Raw genomic sequence first — 19,859 nt, forward strand, 5'->3', positions numbered from 1 at the left:
TTAAATGTTAATCTCCTTGGATGTCAGAGAACCTGTTATGTTTTTGTATCATCTGCACCAAGAATGTGGCTTCACATGTAGACAGGTTCACGGCAAGTTTATGGATATGATAAATACATACATATAAAATAAATCAATTTTAATACATATTGTAATTCAAACCAATGCAATTCAACAAACAGTTGTGAATGTCTGTTCATACAAGGCCCTTAGACCATAGGCTAAGATCAACAATGAACAATTTATGTATCTACTTTTAGGAAACTCACAATTTAGTGGATAAAACAGATACATAATTATTAAAAACATAAAAGTGAATGTTCAGTGCTTTTAGTATAGAAACCTAGATACATGTAGAGGAAGAGAATTAGTATATAAGATAATAAAAAACATAGAGAAGTTGACATTTCTCTGCGAAACTGGAAAATAAGCCATTCTTTAACTGTTGTTAGAGAATTTACTGGGTACTAGGAAGCTGGTAATTCCAGGGTAAAAGTAAAATGTAAGTAAATACATGGATGCATTAAATTATATATTATGTGCCAGCAGTGCCAAATTAACTCTGCAATGGGCGTATCAGCATACCCACAGATCACAAGATCCAAAGAAAATCATAATCATATATTTAAGTCAAATGTATGGGATGAGAAGTTGCTATTTTGACCCACATTACATTAGAAATATCAAGACAACATTAACTGAGAATAATTTCCGAATTAAAAACAAAACAAAAACAGATGTCGGAATCCTTTTTTTTTTTTTTTCTAAGATAGACTTTCCCTCTTGTTTCCCAAGCTGGAGTGCAATGGCGCGATCTCAGCTCATCGCAACCTCTGCCTCCTGAATTCAACCAATTCTCCTGCCTCAGCCTCCTGAGTAGCTGAGATTACAGACATGCACCATCACACCCGGCTAATTTTGTATTTTTAGTAGAGATAGGGTTTCTCCGTGTTGGTCAGGCTGGTCTTGAACTCCTGACCTCAGGTGATCCGCTCGCCTCAGCCTCCCAAAGTGCTGGAATTACAGCCGTGAGTCGCTGAGCCCGGCCCAGATGGCCTGTATTCTTGTAAATTATCTGAAGGTTTCGCAATACGGTCAACATACTTGCAAAACAATTACTAGGAGCTGACTAATGCCTATTCTATCCAACTGGCCCAAGACAGCCCTCCAGCTCGCCAGCCTTAGATCACCTCTTCCTCCCTTTTCTCCTTGACATTAGGAGAAGTTTTACAAGTTAGTTCATCAGCATGCTTGCAGAGTTACTTGCTTTTACATCAGCATGCTTTGCTCTTTTACTTAACTTTTTCTGTTCTTGAAGATAGTTGAAATTATAGCTGTGGTACAGTATAATCAATGAAAAAAGAATTTCAGAGGTCTATTAAGGACTATGAATTCTCTTCTTTACCTCTCTTATGCCTTTCAAAATATTAGAAATACTATGGTTCTTTAATATAACTACACTATTTCTTAATTACATGTATAAGTAGTTGTATTAATTTTAAAATAATATTTTAATTCCTTTTTAGAATTAAAAATATAATCCTATTTTACATTTCCTATGAACTTTATAATTTTAATAGTTATTCCCAAAATATTACATTTTGTGATATTCATAATTTCTAATTGACAAATTTTATTTAATCTATTTCCAATGATAGAACTAACTAAAAGGAATGATGACACAAACTCCTTTACAAAGTTCTCATGTATTAAAATTTAATAGTAATGAGATGGCAGTCAAAAAAAGAATTAAAAATATATTTGAAGCAATAAAGTAATTTATTTGTTAATAGACATTCTAAAGAGAAAGCATTGATTGATAACATTTATACTTATCTAAATACCATAATTATAGAAAATATATACATAATTTAGTCTCACTTTTTCCTCAAAGTTCAAGCAAATTTATAGAAGTATTGTAACTTACCTCATACGGAGTTTATTTTTTCTTAACAGCTTCACCTCCATTGTCTGACTCAATAAAACTAATGTACATTTTACTTTCCTGTTGTATAAAAAATGATGTTTAAATACAGAAATGTTAAAAATTTTGTCCAAAAAAATAATAAATTGTGGCTTAATACTTACAAAACATTTCCCTTTTAAATCATAAAGATCTCTATAATTCTAAAATTAATGTATACTTTTACAAATATGTGAACACAATCTTCTTATTAATATATTGAGTATTACAAATAGGTTAATATCTTACTTGACTACTGCTTCATTACAGCTTTCTTCTTTTCAAAACCAGAAGAAAGTAGTTAGTTGTAGATCCTTCCAGACATTTTTCTACATGTTTGTAAACACACGTATGTGGTAATAAAAATAGAGATTTTAAAATAATTAATTTTTTAATTATGTCTTTTAATTATTCTGAAACTTGATTTCTGAAGTGAGGACAGAATGGAATCTCACTGTTTTCATTAAAATTTGCCTAAATATTCTAAGTTTGAACATTTTAAAATTTTCTATTGATTGTGTGTCTGTGTGTGTTTGTGTATTTCTTGGAACAATTTTGTTTATATCATTTATATATATTACTAGTTCGTAAATTTAAAAAAATATTCTAATACTCTTTGTTTTCCTTCTGTGTTATATGTATTTTCCTACAGTATGTCTCTTGATTTGATCCTTTTCTATGGAGATTTTTGTCCTGTGTGTGTGCGTGTCTGTCTGCCTGCATAATTTGTACTATCAAATATCTAACATGAATTATTTTTGTCTTTTGCTTTTTAAATCTTATTTAGAAGATATTGCCTGTCTAAGAACAGAAACATAATCTGTTAAACGATTTCCTATTGTTTTTATAGTTTGGTTTTAATAGCTAAAATTATTATAGTTTAGGTCTTTATTTCATATTACATGGCATATGAATGGTATAAGTAGGACATCTAAGTATACCTGACTTCTGGTGGAAAACCAAGTGTCCCAATGTCATTAACTTAGTTCAGTTTTTCCTTATTCAGTTCTAGTGAGTTATGTAACAATCCAAAACTTCATCCTTCAATGTGTCTCTGAGATATTAATTTGTTCTAATAATTTGTTTTTATTGCTACAAAATAATTATGCTGTTGCAGTTTTGTTAGCTTAAAGTAACTTTAATTATTTCTCACACATTTTTTAAATATATATTTTGTAACCCATTCGTAAATTCTGTGGCAAGATTTTATTCATAATTTTGGAAATGTTTAATGTTTTTATCAGGTTCTTTTTCCAACATTCTCTAGGTAGTTTATGGTAATGTTGCAAAATCTACCTTAGTTGCCACATACTCAAAGATTTCCTTTGTAAGGACCTGGATGCAGCTGGAAACCATCATTCTTAGCAAACTATCACAAGAACAGAAAACCAAACACCGCATGTTCTCACTCATAGGTGGGAACTGAACAATGAGATCACTTGGACTCGGGAAGGGGGACATCACACACCGGGGCCTATCATGGGGAGGGGGAGGGGGGAGGGATTGCATTGGGAGTTGTACCTGATGTAAATGACTAGTTGATGGGTGCTGACGAGTTGATGGGTGCAGCACACCAACACGGCACAAGTATACATATGTAACAAACCTGCACGCTATGCACATGTACCCTAGAACTTAAAGTATAATAAAAAAAAAAAAAAAAAAAGATTTCATTGACCCATTTCTCTAGTCTTGTCAGTAGTCCATGTGAGTCACATGTCCATGCCTAATTTCTTTTTCTTTTCTTTTCTTTTTCTTTTTTTTTTCTGTCTTTTTTTTTTTTTTTTTTTTTTTTTTTGAGATGGAGTCTTGCTTTGTCATCAGGCTGGAGTGCAGTGGCACAATGTTGACTCACTGTGACCTCTGACTCCCTGGTTCAAGTGATTCTCCTGCCTGAGTCTCCTGAGTATATGGGATTACAGGCACACACCACCATGCCCAGCTAATTTTTGTATTTTTAGTAGAGACAGTGTTTCGCCATGTTGGCCAGGATGGTCTTGATCTCCTGACCTTGTGATCCACCCACCTTGGCCTCCCAAAGTGCTGGGATTACAGGCATGAGCCACCACACCCAGCCGCCTAATTTCAGTTGGATGGGGAAGGGCATATGTTCCATATGCCTGCAAAGTGGAGCGGTAGAAACATTAGAAAATGGTATGACTGACTAACACAATGGGTTTGTGAGAGAGAGGAGATAAACTCCTATGTTCATCTATCATATTTTACCAATCAATCAATCTATCAAAGTTACATGAATGATTAATATACATAGTATTACATATGGAAAAAACTAATTCTATTCAAGCTTATGTAATCAAAAAGGTTACAAAATAGGTGACAATTTATTAAATACTATCAAATAACTTCTCATCTTCATCCACTTGGCTCATTATCTGCTGCTCTTAACTTTAAATAAATATAACCTCTTTATAGGGTAGTCCAGCAGCCTGGAAACCAGATGAACAACACAGTATCTCTTTCACAGTCACAGTACTCTTTTCAAATTCACATATGACTATATAACATTGTGGCATAAATCCATTTAGTGGTTTACCAATATTTTAGGACTGAGAACAATGCCCCGTATGGATTGTCCTTTGCTTACATTTCAGCTTCTTGTCTTATAGCTCACTTCTTTTTTCTGTGGCCTTCTTTTTCTTAAAAATGTCATACTTCCTCATAATATAGAGTATTTCTGTGTGTGGCTTAAAAGCTCTGACCTCTTTGCTCAGTTAACTCCTCTTCATCTTTGAGACTTTAAGTAAAGGGTTGCTCCCTCAGGTTTTTCATTTGAACCCCTGCCCCCTAGTCTAGGTCAGATTTCATCATATGTCTACACAGATTTTGTGTGTGTGTGTTATGCTTTTCCTTACATTGTGCCATTATATGATTAATATATTTTTCACACAGTAGATAGTACTCTGTGGGAATGGAACAGTAGATATTTACTCTTAATCTACTCCACTCTATAAGATGTTGCTTAACATACAGTAGCATTCAATAATATTTTCTTAAGTGATTAAACCAGAAAGAATATATATTTAAAAGTTTATTATTATGCTCTCTCTGGTAGTGAATTATATCCAGGAATAAAGAAATAAAAGTAAGCAATAGTATAAAATGTAAAATATTTTATCGGTTCACTATTAAAATTTGAAAAAAAATTTTGTGATTTTATTCTTTCATCTTATTGTAATCTGTTATATATTATTTTTATACAGTCAAAATAAACAAGATCCCTTTTAAGTTAAAAATCATGATTGCATGATTTCCAGGGTATGCAACTATAATTTCTTAGACAAAATAATTTTTATATCACCTTGAAATACTTTATTAACTGATTGATCAGTTTGTATATATAGTATACCAAAAGTAGTTAGAATTGAAATTACTATCTTTTTATATGGATTCAGAGTACTTTCTTGACACGAATCACAGAAAGTTCAGAAATGATTTTGGTCTTCAAAGTAGCTGCCTCGGTGGGATGAAAAAATAGAAATTATGAGAAAAGTTTAAGTTTTATTGTCTTCTTTTCATTACAAACCAGTTTGTGTATCTCTTTCCTTTTTTTTTTTTTTTTTCTAATTTTGAGTGAGGGTCTCATGCTGTTGCCCAGGCTGGAGTGCAGTACTATGATAACGGCTTACTGTAGCCTTAAACTCCTGGGTTGAAGCAATCCTCTCTCCTCAGCCTCCTGAGTAGTTGGGACTATGGTGTGTGTTATCACACCCAGCTGAGATGTTTTGTTTTTGTTTCTGTTTTACATTTTTTTTGCAGAGATGGGGTCTTACTATGTTCCCTAGGCTGATCTTAAACTCTGGGCCTCAAGTGATAATCCTACCATAGCCTCCCAAAGTATTGGGATTACAGGCATGAGCCACTGTACTTGACCAGCTTCCTTATTTATATTCCCATTGCCTCATTAGTTTAAACGTAATAAAGTTTAACTTTCTTTTTGATATAAAGGAATTCCTGTAGAACAAAGAGTAATATAGTGGTTTAAAAAAAAAAAAAAAAAAACTAATTTCCTTTAAAGTCCAAAACATTACAACACTATTCATTTGTTTTGTATCATAACATAGATTATTTTTATGGAAACTGAATTGTATGTGAAAAATAAATATAGTGGCTATCAGTAAGATTAGAGCTGTGCAGTTTTCAAATTTGGCTGCAAAATATGTTACCTATTTGAAAAATGTGTCGTTTCTGTAATGAGTTCATCTCAGTACAAGGTGTCAGGCGAGTAGCTCTAGAGTGTGAAGTTCTGTTTATTCACCTAGTTTGCATTTTATTTTGGTCTTCAAAAGCAGACTGAAGTGATATATGCATGTTATGATTCCATGGTTTTGGTATCTCTAACACTTCTCCTTATGCACGGTTCTCAAGAATAAAAAGATAACAGGAAAGAAAAAAGTCTTTTCATTATGGCACTGTTAGTACCACTACAAATACTGTGGAGAAAATGAGAAAAAAATAATAAAATAAAAAATCTGGACTTCTCACACAAAGCCCTTATTTCCCAGACATTTACATTTTCTTCCGCTTCTCCTAGAGATAACAGATGGCAGGGTGGTGATTTGGGATGCTAATTAGGCTGCTGTGTTTTTCAGCTAACCTTAGGTAGACACAGTCCTTTGAGGGCTGATTACTACTATGCCATTTTAAAATGCTAGAAGATAACTATTAAACACCCTTTAGTAATGAACTTTTTATAAACGATAAAACTATGGTTAGCTCTAGTATAATAAAGAACTGTATAGCAGCAAGTCAGTAATTAAATGCACTGTGGCATTTTAAAAGAATAATTTCAAGTTTTAACTGAACTCAAGAATTAGTGGGCACACAACAAATGAAAACTGGTAGTATTTTTATGTGATTCATTGAATTCACTATAATATGGTAATACAAAGGGAACACTATGGAAGTAAACAAATTATCCATGGGTAGAGTTAACAGATGGGAAAATTGAGTCTAACTCGATCACCTTGAATAAAATATTGAAAATTAGAGGAAAGTAAATAAACATTATCTTTGGAAGGTATGCTAGGAAAGAACTATGTTTAGATTCATGAACAGATAGTGATATTCTATACAAAGAAACATTTTTATCCAACTGGAGTGCACATATTTTTAAACTATTGCCAGAATTAGAAATGATACTGTTAAAATATGCCCCTGGCTAATAGCAAAATGGACTCCCTATGGATAACTGAGAGGCACAAAGTTAAAACAGAGGAAGGCAGCTATGCTCTGAGAGAGAGTTCACAGGCCACGGCTGGGTGAGGAAGCGTAGTCAAGTACTCCGTGCTCTCGGAAAGATGTAAAAATGTAAAGGACCTTCCTTTCTAAAATCAGCCAAATCAGTTTCTATTGTGAGTGTTAAGATAAACTGCAGGAGGATTTTGGGATCATGGCAGACGAGAGGCAGGACTAGATTGCAGCTCTGGACAGAGCAACATGCAGAGGCTTGCATTGTGAATTTTAGCTCCAGATCGACTGCAAAAACAAACCAGCAATCTTGAGAGGACCAACAGACCCTCCGAAGGAAGCAGACTGCCCCTTCAGGACCCGGGAGACACCCCAAATTCTGTGAGCGCCCCAACCTCAGAAGTGGGAAAGGGAGAGCCTCCTCTCTTGAACGCACACCGCACTGGAGAAGTTGAAGGTCTGTTTGCAGGAGAAGTTTCCGACTTTACGTGGAGCTGAATCAAGTTAGAGAGCCAAGCCGAGTGAAACAAGGGGTAGAGGAAGTAGCAGAAAGGCCCTGGGAGCTCACTGGGTCCCCAGGCAGCCCATTCCTGCCTGATACCACAGGGATCCATCAGGAGGGTGGCCAGGGAGCAGGGGGTAAAACTCCACAGGCAGAAGGAAATCTCTAGCTGAGCTTTGTAACAATCTGAACAGGGTGAGAAGCCTCCTGGCCAGAACTCTGGGGAGGGTGCAAATCTGGCTTGCAGACTTCACAGGCAGGGGAAGAATTCAAGCCCTCTTCTTTCACAGCTGGGAAGCAGAAAGCCTCGGGCAAGTTTTCAAGCTTGTATCACCCACTGCCTGGAAACAGACTAGGGACCCTTGTGGGGGGCATAGTGGGAGTGAGACTGGCCCTTCAGTTTGCATGGGAACTGGGTGAGGCCGGTGACTGCTGGTTTCCCCCACTTCCCTGACAACTTGCATGACTCAGCAGAGGCAACCATAATCCTCCTGGGTACACAACTTCAGTGACCTGGGACTCTCACCCCCATCCCCTACAGTAGCCACAGCAAAACCTGCCCAAGGAGAGTCTGAGCTCAGACACACCTAGCCCCTCCCGCACCTGATGGTCCTTCCTTATCCATCCTGGTAGTGGAAGACAGAGGCCATATAATCTTGGGAATTCTAGGACGCTGACCCCGCCAGTCCCTTTCCACACTACTACAGCTGATGCTTTCTGGAAAGTGCCACCTCCTGGCAGGAGGCTAACCAACAAAAAAATAGAGCATTAAACCACCAAAGCTAAGAACCCTCACAGAGTCCATTGCACCCTCCACCACCTCCATCGGAACAGGCACTGGTATCCATGGCTGAGAGACCCATAGATGATTCACATCACAGGACTCTGTGCATACAACCCCCAGTACCAGCCTGGAGCTGGGTAGACTCGCTGGGTGGCTAGACCCAGAAGAGAGACAACAATCACTGCAGTTTGGCTCACAGGAAGCCACATCCACAGGAAAAGGGGGAAAGTACTACATCAAGGGAACACCCTGTGGGACAAAAAAATCTGAACAGCAGCCTTCAGCCCTAGACCTTCCCTCTGACAGAGCCTACCCAAATGAGAAGGAACCGGAAAAACAATCTTAGTAATATGACAAAGCAAAGCTCATCAACACCTGCCAAAAATCACACTAGTTCACCAGCAATGGATCCAAACCAAGAGGAAATTCCTGATTTACCTGAAAAAGAATTAAGGAGGTTAGTTATTAAACTAATCAGGAAGGGACCAGCAAAAGGTAAAACCCAATGCAAGGAAATCCAAAAAATGATATAAGAAGTAAAGGGAGAAGTATTCAAGGAAATAGATAGTTTAAAGAAAAAACAATAAAAATTTCAGGAAACTTTGGACACACTTTTAGAAATGTGAAATGCTCTGGAAAGCTTCAGCAATAGACTTGAACAAGCAGAAGAATGAAATTCACAGCTTGAAGACAAGGTCTTTGAATTAACACAGTCCAACAAAGACAAAATAAAAAGAAGAAAATATGAACAAAGCTTTTAAGAAGTCTGGGATTATGTTAAATGATCAAACTTAAGCATAATCCATGTTCCTGTGGAAGAAGAGAATTCTAAAAGCTTGGAAAGCATATTGGGGGGAATAATCTAGGAAAATTTCCCTGGGCTTGCTAGAGACCTAGACATGCAAATACAAGAAGCACAAAGAACACCTGGGAAATTCATCACAAAAAGATCTTTACCTAGGCACATTGTCATCAGGTTATCCAAAGTTAAGACAAAGAAAAGAATCTTAAGAGCTGTGAGATAGAAGCACCAGGTAACCTATAAAGGAAAACCTATTTCTCAGCAGAATCCCTACAAACTAGAAAGGATTGGGGCCCTATGTTGAGCCTCCTCAAACAAAACAAGTATCAGCCAAGAATTTTGTATTCAGTGAAACTAAGTATCATATGTGAAGGAAAGATACAGTCATTTTCAGAAAACAAATGCTGAGAGAATTCACCATTTCCAAGCCATCACTATAAGAACTGTTAAAGGGAGCTCTAAATCATGAAACAAATCCTGGAAACACATCAAAACAGAACCTCTTTAAAGCATAAATCACACAGGCCCCATAAAACGAAAATACAAGTTAAAAAGCAAAAACAGAAAACAAACTAAAGTACTCAGGCAACAAAGAGCATAATGAATGCAATGGTATGCCACATTTCAGTGCTAACATTGCATGTAAATGGACTATATGCTCCACTTAAAAGATAAAGGACTGCAGAATGGATATGAACTCACCAACCAACTATCTGCTGCCTTCAGGAGACTCACCTAACACATAAAGACTCATATAAACTTAAGGTAATGAGGTGGAAAAAGGCATTTCATGCAAATGGACACCAAAAGCGAGAAGGGGTAGCTATTCTTATATCAGATGAAACAAATTTGAAAACAACAGCAGTTAGAAGACACAAAGAGGGGCATTATATAATGGTAAAAAGCCTTGTCCAACAGGAAAATATCACAATCCTAAACAAATATGCACCTAACATTGGAGATCCCAAATTTATAAAACAATTATTAATAGGCCTAAGAAATGAGACAGACAGCAACATAATAATAGAGGGAGACTTCAGTACTCTATTGACAGCACTAGAAAGGTCATCAAGGCAGAAAGTCAACAAAGAAACAATGGATTTAAACTATACCTTGGAATAAATAGACTTAACAGATATATACAGAACATTTCATCCAACACCCGCAGAATACACATTCTATTCAATGGTGCATGAAATTTTCTCCAAGATAGACCATATGATAGGCCATAAAGCAAGCCTCAATTAATTTAAGAAAATTGAAGTTATATCCAGCACTCTCTCAGACCACAGTGGAATAAAACTGGAAATCAATTCAAAAAGGAACCTTCAAAACCACTCACATATATGGAAATTAAATAACCTGCTCCTGAATGAGTATTGGGTCAAAAACAAAATCCAAATGGAAATTTAAAAAATTCTTCAAACTGAATGACAATAATGACACAACCTATCAAAACCTCTGGGATACAGCTAAGGCAATGCTAAGGGGAGATTTCATAGCCCTAAATACGTACATCAAAAAATCTGAAAGAGTACAAACAGGCAATCTAAGGTCACACCTCAAGGAACTAGAGAAACAAGAAAAAACCAAACCCAAACCCTGCAAGGCAAAAGGAACAGTCATCAGAGTACACAGACAACTCACACAGTGGGAGAAAATCTTCACAAGCTACACATCGGGCAAATGACTAATATCCAGAATCTACAACGAACCCAAACAAATCAGTAAGAAAAAAACAATCCCATCCTAGTGGGCTAAGGACATGAATGGACAATTTCCAAAGAAGATATGAAAATGACAAACAAACATATGAAAGGAGGCTCAGCATCACTAATGGTGGGTGAAGTGCAAATCAAAACCACAATGCGGTAGCACCTTACTCCTGCAAGAATGGCCATAATCGAAACATCAAAAACAGTAGATGTTGGTGTGGATGCACTGATCAGAGAACACTTCTACACTGCTGGTGTGAGTGTAGACTGGTACAGCCGCTATGGAAAATAGTGTAGAGATTCCTTAGAGAACTAAAAGTAGAACTGCCATTTCATCCAGTGATCCTGTTGCTGGGTATCTACCCAGAGGAAATGAAGTCGTTATTTGAAAAAAATACTTGCACACGCATGCTTATGGCGGCACAACTCACAATTGCAAAATCACAGAAGCAACCCAAATGCCCATCAGTCAACAAGTGGATAAAGAAACTTTTATATATATATATAAAGCAGAATCCCTACAAACTAGAAAGGATTGGGGCCCTATATATATATACACACACACACACACATACACACACACACAGATATATATGTGTATATATATGTGATGGAATACTGCTCAGCCATAAAAAGGAATGAATTAACAGCATTTGCAGTGACCTGGATGAGATTGGAGACTATTATTCTAAATGCAGTAATTTAGGAATGGAAAATCAAGCATTGTATGTTCTCACTGATATGTGGAAGCTAAGCTATGAGGACACAAAGACATAAGAATGATAATGATGGAGTTTAGGGACTTGGGGGCAAGAGTTGTTGGGGCAAGGGATAAAATACTACAAACATGGTGCAGTGTATACGGCTCAGGTGATGGGTGCACCAAAATCTCATAAATCACCACTAAGGAACTTATTCATGTAACCAAATACCACCTATACCCCAATAACTTATAGAAAAATAAAAATTTAAAAAAATGTAAAGGTGAATGGTAGTAGTGAGTATTACTTCCAATTATGGAGAATTCTGTGGTGGATAAAGAATAGTTAACTGAGTAAAAAAGTCAAAGAAATGTAGAAAAAAAATGTTCTCCATTACTCAAGAAGACATTTCACTGCATGCTTCTGTAGATACAGTAATCATACTTAATTTTGATGGTTATTTGATGCATGTTAACTGATAATACTCATTTGGTTGAAGAACATGGAAGACTTGAAGCCCTAGGAGACCACCTTCTAAAGAGTCTTATTTTTTGGTATGGATGATTCATTAAATGTATTTTTTGAATCTCCTAATGTATTATTATAAATTTTGTCTTTCTAAATAAGGTAATCTCATATTCAAATTCTAAAGTTTAATATACTTAAACATAAATCCTGATCATTCTTAATGTGTTTTTATTACTAGCTCTATAAAGAAGACAGACAGTATAACATTTCTTTCTGACTATATGATTTTCTGTGTTGTGAAAAATAGCAAATTTATTTAAGTAATTATTTCATAAATTATTGGTCATATCAAGAAATAGGTGTCTGTTGTTTACTTGAGATAATTCTGTAATTTAGTATTTCTCACATTTAATTAGTTGCATAATTAATTGTAACTTGGGGGGCAAAACATGACAGATAACATGTGAATTGTTTTCTGTTTGACTTCACTAAAACTCATTTTATTCTCCTGTGCCAAATACATGCTGAGATCTCAAGTAATATTTGAGAATGATTTCTTGTTGTTATTTCCCTGAAGTTAGGTTTCACTTGCTTGCTTTTGTAAAAACAAACTTTGCTAGTATTTTGGCAGAGCTATATGCTTTCTTTGACAATAAGCTACTGATTTTCTTATTTCAAAAACCAACGCCTTTATTTCTAATTTTATGCTGTAATACTTTATAAAGTAGTTCTTTTTCTCCAATGTAAATTTAATTTGGTTATTCCATTTTTCTATCTTGATTGTCTATTGAAAATATTTCAACTGACTACATCAACTTTTTAATTCTTTCAATAAGCAGAGGACTATTATACTTTATTTTAGCTTTTAATTCTAATGATCAATCCTTTGTAGCAAATCAAGTGATCAAATAAGATAAAACCACTAAGATTTCACTGAATCTCCGTATAGCAACAGTACTGTTGCATACGTTTTCTTTCTCTTCTCATTTTTTACCGACCCCAGAATTTAAGTTAGCAGATTGAGATTCAGTACTCTGCCCATGTTGAAAGAAGCTCTAAGAAGCTCTAAGAAGCAACAATATGGAAGCCTTGCTGATTTTTTCTGTAAATCTGTTACTGAAAAAAGAGATTATTACATTATAGGACATCTTTGGATAAGCTGATCTTTATGATTGTAGCCCAAGAAATACTTGAATTGAGCAACTGGCTTGTTTAATACTGGCTATTTGACCCTCTTTCCATTAGCTACCAGCAAATTTAGATGTGTAGTCCATCTCAACCAAACTTTTAGGAGCTTAACATGTATTATTTGTGTACTAATCTCATCCAGGCTTCATCTCAAATTCCCTACTTTGAATCTTGCTTCTTCATTCAGTTATTTTGTTGTCGTTGTTTTAACTGTGGTAACATAAAATTTACCATCTTACTCAGTTTCAAGTGTGCAGTTCAATAGTGTTAAGTGCATTTACGTTGTGCATCCAATCTCCAGAACTCCTCCAGTCTCGCAAAACTAAAAGTCTATGTCCTCTAAACAACAAATCCCCATTCCCCTTTCCTCCTGTCCCCTGGCAATCACCATTCTACTTCCTGTCTCTGTAAATTTAACTATTCCAGGTACCTCATAAAAATGGAAACATACAGTATTTCTCTTTTTGTGTCTGACTTATTTCACTAATATAATGTCTGAAGTGCATCCATGTTGTAGCATGTGGCATAATGTCCTTGCTTTTCGGGACCGGATAGTATTTCATTGCATGTTAGATACGATGTTTTGTTAATCCATTCAACCATCAATGCAAACTTGCGTCGCTTCCTCCTTTTGATTATTGTAAATATTGCTGCTTTGAACACGGGAGTACAAATATTTCTTTGAGACTCTTATTTTAATTATTTTAGGTATATACCCAAAGGTGGAATAGCTGGATCATGTAGTAGTTCTATTTTTAACTTTTTGAAGAACTTGCATACTTTGTTCCATAGTGGGTGCATCATTTTGCAGTCCCACAAACAGTACACAAGCATTCTAATTTCTCCACATCCTTGTCAACACTCGTTATTTCTGATTTTTTATAGTAGCTATTCTAATGGGTGTGAGATAGTGTCTCATTGTGGTTTTGGTTTGAATTTCCCTGATTATTGGTGATGTTGGGCCTCTTTTCTTGTGTTTATTGGCCATTGGTATATCATCTTTGGAAAAATGTCAATTAAAGTTCTTTGTCCATTAAAAAAATAAATAAACTGCAGCCAGAACGTCTCCCCCTGCCACCAGCAATTAGTTAGTATAAAATAATCTCAAGTCTGCCATAAAATTTATTTTTCTGTCCAGGAGCAAGAGCATAGTGAAACAGTTAAAAGCAAATGTCCTGTATTAGAACTCCCTTGTCCAAATCGTGTTCCTACCATTTATTATCCTTCTGAAATTGGGCAAGTTTTTAAACCCTCTTTAAATTGAGTTTCCTCAAGGTACCTAATAGGGCTTCTGTGAAAACTGAGAGAATTCACATTAAATATTTAGCACACAGCCTAGAACATGATAAATGATGCTTGATATCATTTTTTGCAAATGATGCTAGATATCATTATTGTCATCATTGCCTTTGTCAGGATTTGAGAGACATAAAATTATGTGTAAATATAATACTAAATATAGATTAATAATACTAAATACAGATTAGGAAAATGTTTCTAGGAATTTTTAAAAATTATGCCTATAACTGATGTAATTTCAAATTTTATAAATAGCGTTCAATGAATTCAAAAGAATTAGAGAAATTAAACATACATCAACCATATTTGGGTTAGTAACCATATTTTTCTGTTCCAAGTGTATTATAAAAATAGGGCATTTTCAGTAGAGTTGCATTGGACATATTGAGCTGCATTTCCAATATACAGAAAATTTAAATGGTAAGAATGTGTTTTAATTCATAACACTCATCTATGTGAAGATGTTTCTACCCCTGAGATTTATAAGTCTCCCTACCTATAAAACATAGTTTGAATGCTATCCACCAATGTCCAAGCCTATGGAATTGAATAAGTCAAAAATACATTTTTATGGCTTTGAAATAAATTTATTAAAATCAGAAAATTGGAAACTCACGTGTGCATTGGCACCAGTCCTTTGTCTACAGATAGTCTTTCAATGGCTTTGTTTTCCTCTCTCATTCCTTCCTCCTATGACATTCTGCATTGAGGTTATGGAAGAGAAACAAAGGTGAAAAGACTTTTGTCAGTATTTTAGGGAAGCGGAAACCCCCTATTTAGTGCCAAGATAAACAAGACAGGGGAGCTAGATTGCAACATTCTCTCACTTGCAATAGCTGATAGTCTACAGTATTGGCTTCAACTATCTCACTTTTTATTTACAAATGTATCAATGTGTTTCTTTTTACAATTAAATTAGTTTACATAAACACAGAAATTCATGATTTTAAGTAAAATTATATGTTATTTCATTTTCCAGAAAATTATTATCTCTGTTCCAAGATGTGATTCATTTGAGAAAGGCTAGTCCCATTTTACAGATTTGATTTCTCTCATAAGTACATATTATCCTCACTTTTAAGATAATTAAAATTCAGAGGAGCTAAATGACCATATAAGAAACCACAGTGAATTAGGGGCGGAGCCATAGTTATAATGCAAATAGTTTTAATTCCACTGTAATGTACTTTCCATTGCATATTGTTGCCTGTGTGTGTGTTTGCGTGTGTGTCTGTGTGTGTGTGTGTGTGTGTATGTGAATGTGGATGTGCTTCTAAGGAATTGTACTGCAAGTCCCCTTAGCTGGCATTGATTTGTCATACTATTGTTATATGTTATTATTGTTATACTTTAGAGTGTAAGAAAAGTGCTCATCTCCCTTTTTTTATATAACATTAGTGATTACTCTCTATGCTCTATCCACTTTTCTTGATATTTTTCAGCTATTTTGAAACTTCAGCCAAAACAAAATTCATAAGAAATTTACTAGTTTGTTTCTCTAACAAAAAGATAAAGTTTTTAAAATAAGCTCTCACTGATGTTTTATCCAGTCCAGGATTCTGAATTTGGCAATAACACTAAGAAGCAATCAACTGAAAAGTATGTCATTTTTCTAGGAAGTTAATTTCCAAAGCTCTTTAACTTTGATTTTTATATTACCTTAGCTGAATATGAACGTATAGTTTCTCTGTTGCTTTGTTCTTATATTTGTAATAAAAATATATAAAATGTCTATAAAGTAATGATTGCTTGCTTTGTTTGGCTTCTGGTTAAATAACCATCTTTTGAATACTGCCCATCATTTAGGGCCTAAGTTTTGATGCATGTGGCAGTTAGTAAGACTCAATTCCTAACTTTTAGGCACCTAAATCTTGTGCAAGTGATAGGAAACATTGAAATATTCTTGTAATGCAATAACTTAGGAAAATTAATGGAGAGTGCAGTGAAATTGGCAGCAGGAATACCAATTAGGAGACTGCTGCACCCATCCAGATAAGATAGCAGGACTGAGAGTATTGTAGTGGCAGTGTGATGGAAAAAGAAAGATTATATTAAGGTTCATTTTAGACAAATTTTAATTGCTCTCATTTGTTTTCAGTTAACCTGTTTGTTTTTGTTTCTTCCCTTTTGTTCTGCCCCTATATAATCAAACAATAACTTCTAGACATGAAGGAAAAATACATTGGTTAGTTTCTGTTTAGTTTTGTATTTTATTCTTATTTTTTAGTTTTGACAATTCCAGACATATTAAAGTGCAATAATAAAACAAAGAAATAAGTTTCCCAAATACTTCTATTTTATCACATTTGCATTAACCTTTTCAAACATACGAATACACACATAAACACACAAATGCACACACACATATATGTGTGTGCATATATATATATATATATATATATATATATATTTTTTTTTTTTTTTCCTAAACTCTTTGAGAGTAAGTTGTAGACATGGTGTCCCTTTAGCCCTGAATACTTCTGTGTGCATTCCCTTAAAACTAAGACTTTATCCTATAAAACTACTGTACAATTATCAAAAACCCTGAGTTGTTTCAATGTCCCCAATTTACTCTTTATCCACTCCACTGTTATACTCAGGATAACCTCTGTTTTTCATCATGTTTTACTCACTTATCTATCTGTTTCAAAAATTTGGATTTTCATGTGCAATCCTTTAGCTAATTTCTAGTGATTGCTGGCTCTAAATGAAAACATAGCCACACCTAATACATTCCACAGAAAAATCTACCCTGTCAAGCAGAGGCCTCGAGTTCTCCATCCAAGATTGTGAAACGGAGCCAGTCATCATCTAGCAAGAAATGAGGCTTCTGTCTCCATGGAGCTAGTTAGCCTCAGTAAGAAAATCACTTCCCATAGCAATGCCCATGAAGTTGAACTGTGCAAAAGCCTACTATGCATTGAGTTTAGAAAAGAGAAATAAGAAAGATAATGTAGTCAATGCAAGTCCAAGTTCTACCATGGGAAAAAGTTTCTGGAGGAAGAGACTATGGTAAATGCTCTTTCTGTTTCAGAAATTTGTCAGAATAAAGCCAAAAAATACTGCCAATGAAAGCTGTAATTCTCTTTTAAAGAAATTTTGTTAAAAATTCACATGTAGGCCGGGCGCGGTGGCTCAAGCCTGTAATCCCAGCACTTTGGGAGGCCGAGACGGGCGGATCACGAGGTCGGGAGATGGAGACCATCCTGGCTAACACAGTGAAACCCCGTCTCTACTAAAAAAATACAAAAAACTAGCCGGGCGAGGTGGTGGGCGCCTGTAGTCCCAGCTACTCGGGAGGCTGAGGCAGGAGAATGGCGTGAACCCGGGAGGCGGAGCTTGCAGTGAGCTGAGATCCGGCCACTGCACTCCAGCCTGGGCGACAGAGCGAGACTCCGTCTCAAAAAAAAAAAAAATAAATAAAAAAATAAAAAAATATATAAAAAAAATTCACATGTAAAATATAATTACATATTTACACAGCACATAGCTACAGAAATAATTGTACTTTAAGCATATACTTTGTAAGTATATTCTTCAAGAGTAAAATGCATCTTTTTCTACTTAAACATGATGCAACTATTCATGTTTATACAGGATATATTTTAAACACCACATAAGTTGAATAACTATATTTTAAGCATGTACTTGACATAAATGTTTTCCACTGGCAACTATATCTTTCCTGTGCATTTAATGAATTACATTAAATGAAGTACATAAAATTATGCCTGAGTTTTTGTTTTGTTTGTTTTTAAGGCACAGAAAGAGCACTAAGGAAATAATCATAATCAGAAATCAGTTCATGTACAATGTCTATTGTGCTTATCATCTCAACCTCTTAACCTCATTTTAATATCTGACTTGGAATATCTCAGAAACTGGCCTTCTCACTTCTGATTTATATGCAACTAACTTATGCATATACTGGATTCGCATCCAGTAAAATGAAGGTGTCTGGTGTGATGCTTCTTCAACTGTTCTTAATTTTTGAGTTCTAAAAACTTTAATTCATCAATTTTTATCCATCTATTTTATTAGGTAGAGAAATAAGATATTTTGTATATTTAACTTTGAAAATACTCAGATACATGGTGTTGAAACTATTTAGTATCTTGACTGTGATGATGAATACACAGGTGACAAAATTGTATAGAACCTAATAAATGCATACAAAGATACACACACAAATAAGTTACACTGAAAACTGACTAAATCTGAATGAGATAAGAATATTATATGAATGTCAGTATCTTGGTAGAGATATTACACCACACTATTATAAAATATTACCATTTGGGGAAATAGTAAATTATGCAAGGTATATTTCTATATTTTTTTCTTATAACTGTATGTGAATCTATAATTATCCCAATAAAAATTTCAATGAAAGAAAAATTTTCATGTAACTTTTAAACAATCTTATCCCTCTTAACTAAGAAAAAATATAACATGCATATTCATTCTGCATTATTTTGAAGTTTTTCTAAAGGAATTTTGTTAAACTTGTTTGTGGTGAGACTCTAAGCAAATGAATATCAAAAAATAATTATATTTAATATCTGATTATTTAAAATGAAGGATGACTGTTATTTATTACGTTCTGAAAAAGACCAAAAATGTTCATTTGCCTTTACCAGTAAGGAACTCATTATGTGGCGAATTGGGCTACTTTTTGTGGGGAGAAATCTTAATAATAAAAAACTAAACAATAAGAAAATCAACCACCTGATTAAAAATGGGTCAAAGACCTTAACAGTCACCTCGCCCAAGAAGACACACAGATGTCAAATAAGCATATAAAAAGATGTTTCACAGCACATATCATTAGAGAAGTAAAAAGCAAAATGAGATAGAACTATATACACATTAGAATGAATAAAATTTGGAACTCTGACACTGACAAATGCTGATGAGGACATGGAGCAACAGGAATTCTTATCTGTTATAGTGGGAATCAAAAATGGTACTGCCACTTTGGAAGACAGTTTGGTTATTTCTTATAAAACTAAACGTATTCTTACCGTATAATCCAGCATCACAGCACCTTGATATTCATCCAGAGGCTGAAAACTTATGACCACCAAAATCTTCACATAAATGCTTATAGAACCTTTACTTAAAATTGACCAAAACTGTGTACAATCAAGATGTTCTTCAGTAGGTAAATGAATAAATAAACTGTAGTATATCCAAACAATGGAATGTGATTTAGTGCAAACAACAAAC

The sequence above is a fragment of the Macaca nemestrina genome, chromosome 10 (genome assembly GCF_043159975.1).
Source record: "Macaca nemestrina isolate mMacNem1 chromosome 10, mMacNem.hap1, whole genome shotgun sequence".
Classification (NCBI taxonomy): Eukaryota; Metazoa; Chordata; class Mammalia; order Primates; family Cercopithecidae; genus Macaca; species Macaca nemestrina.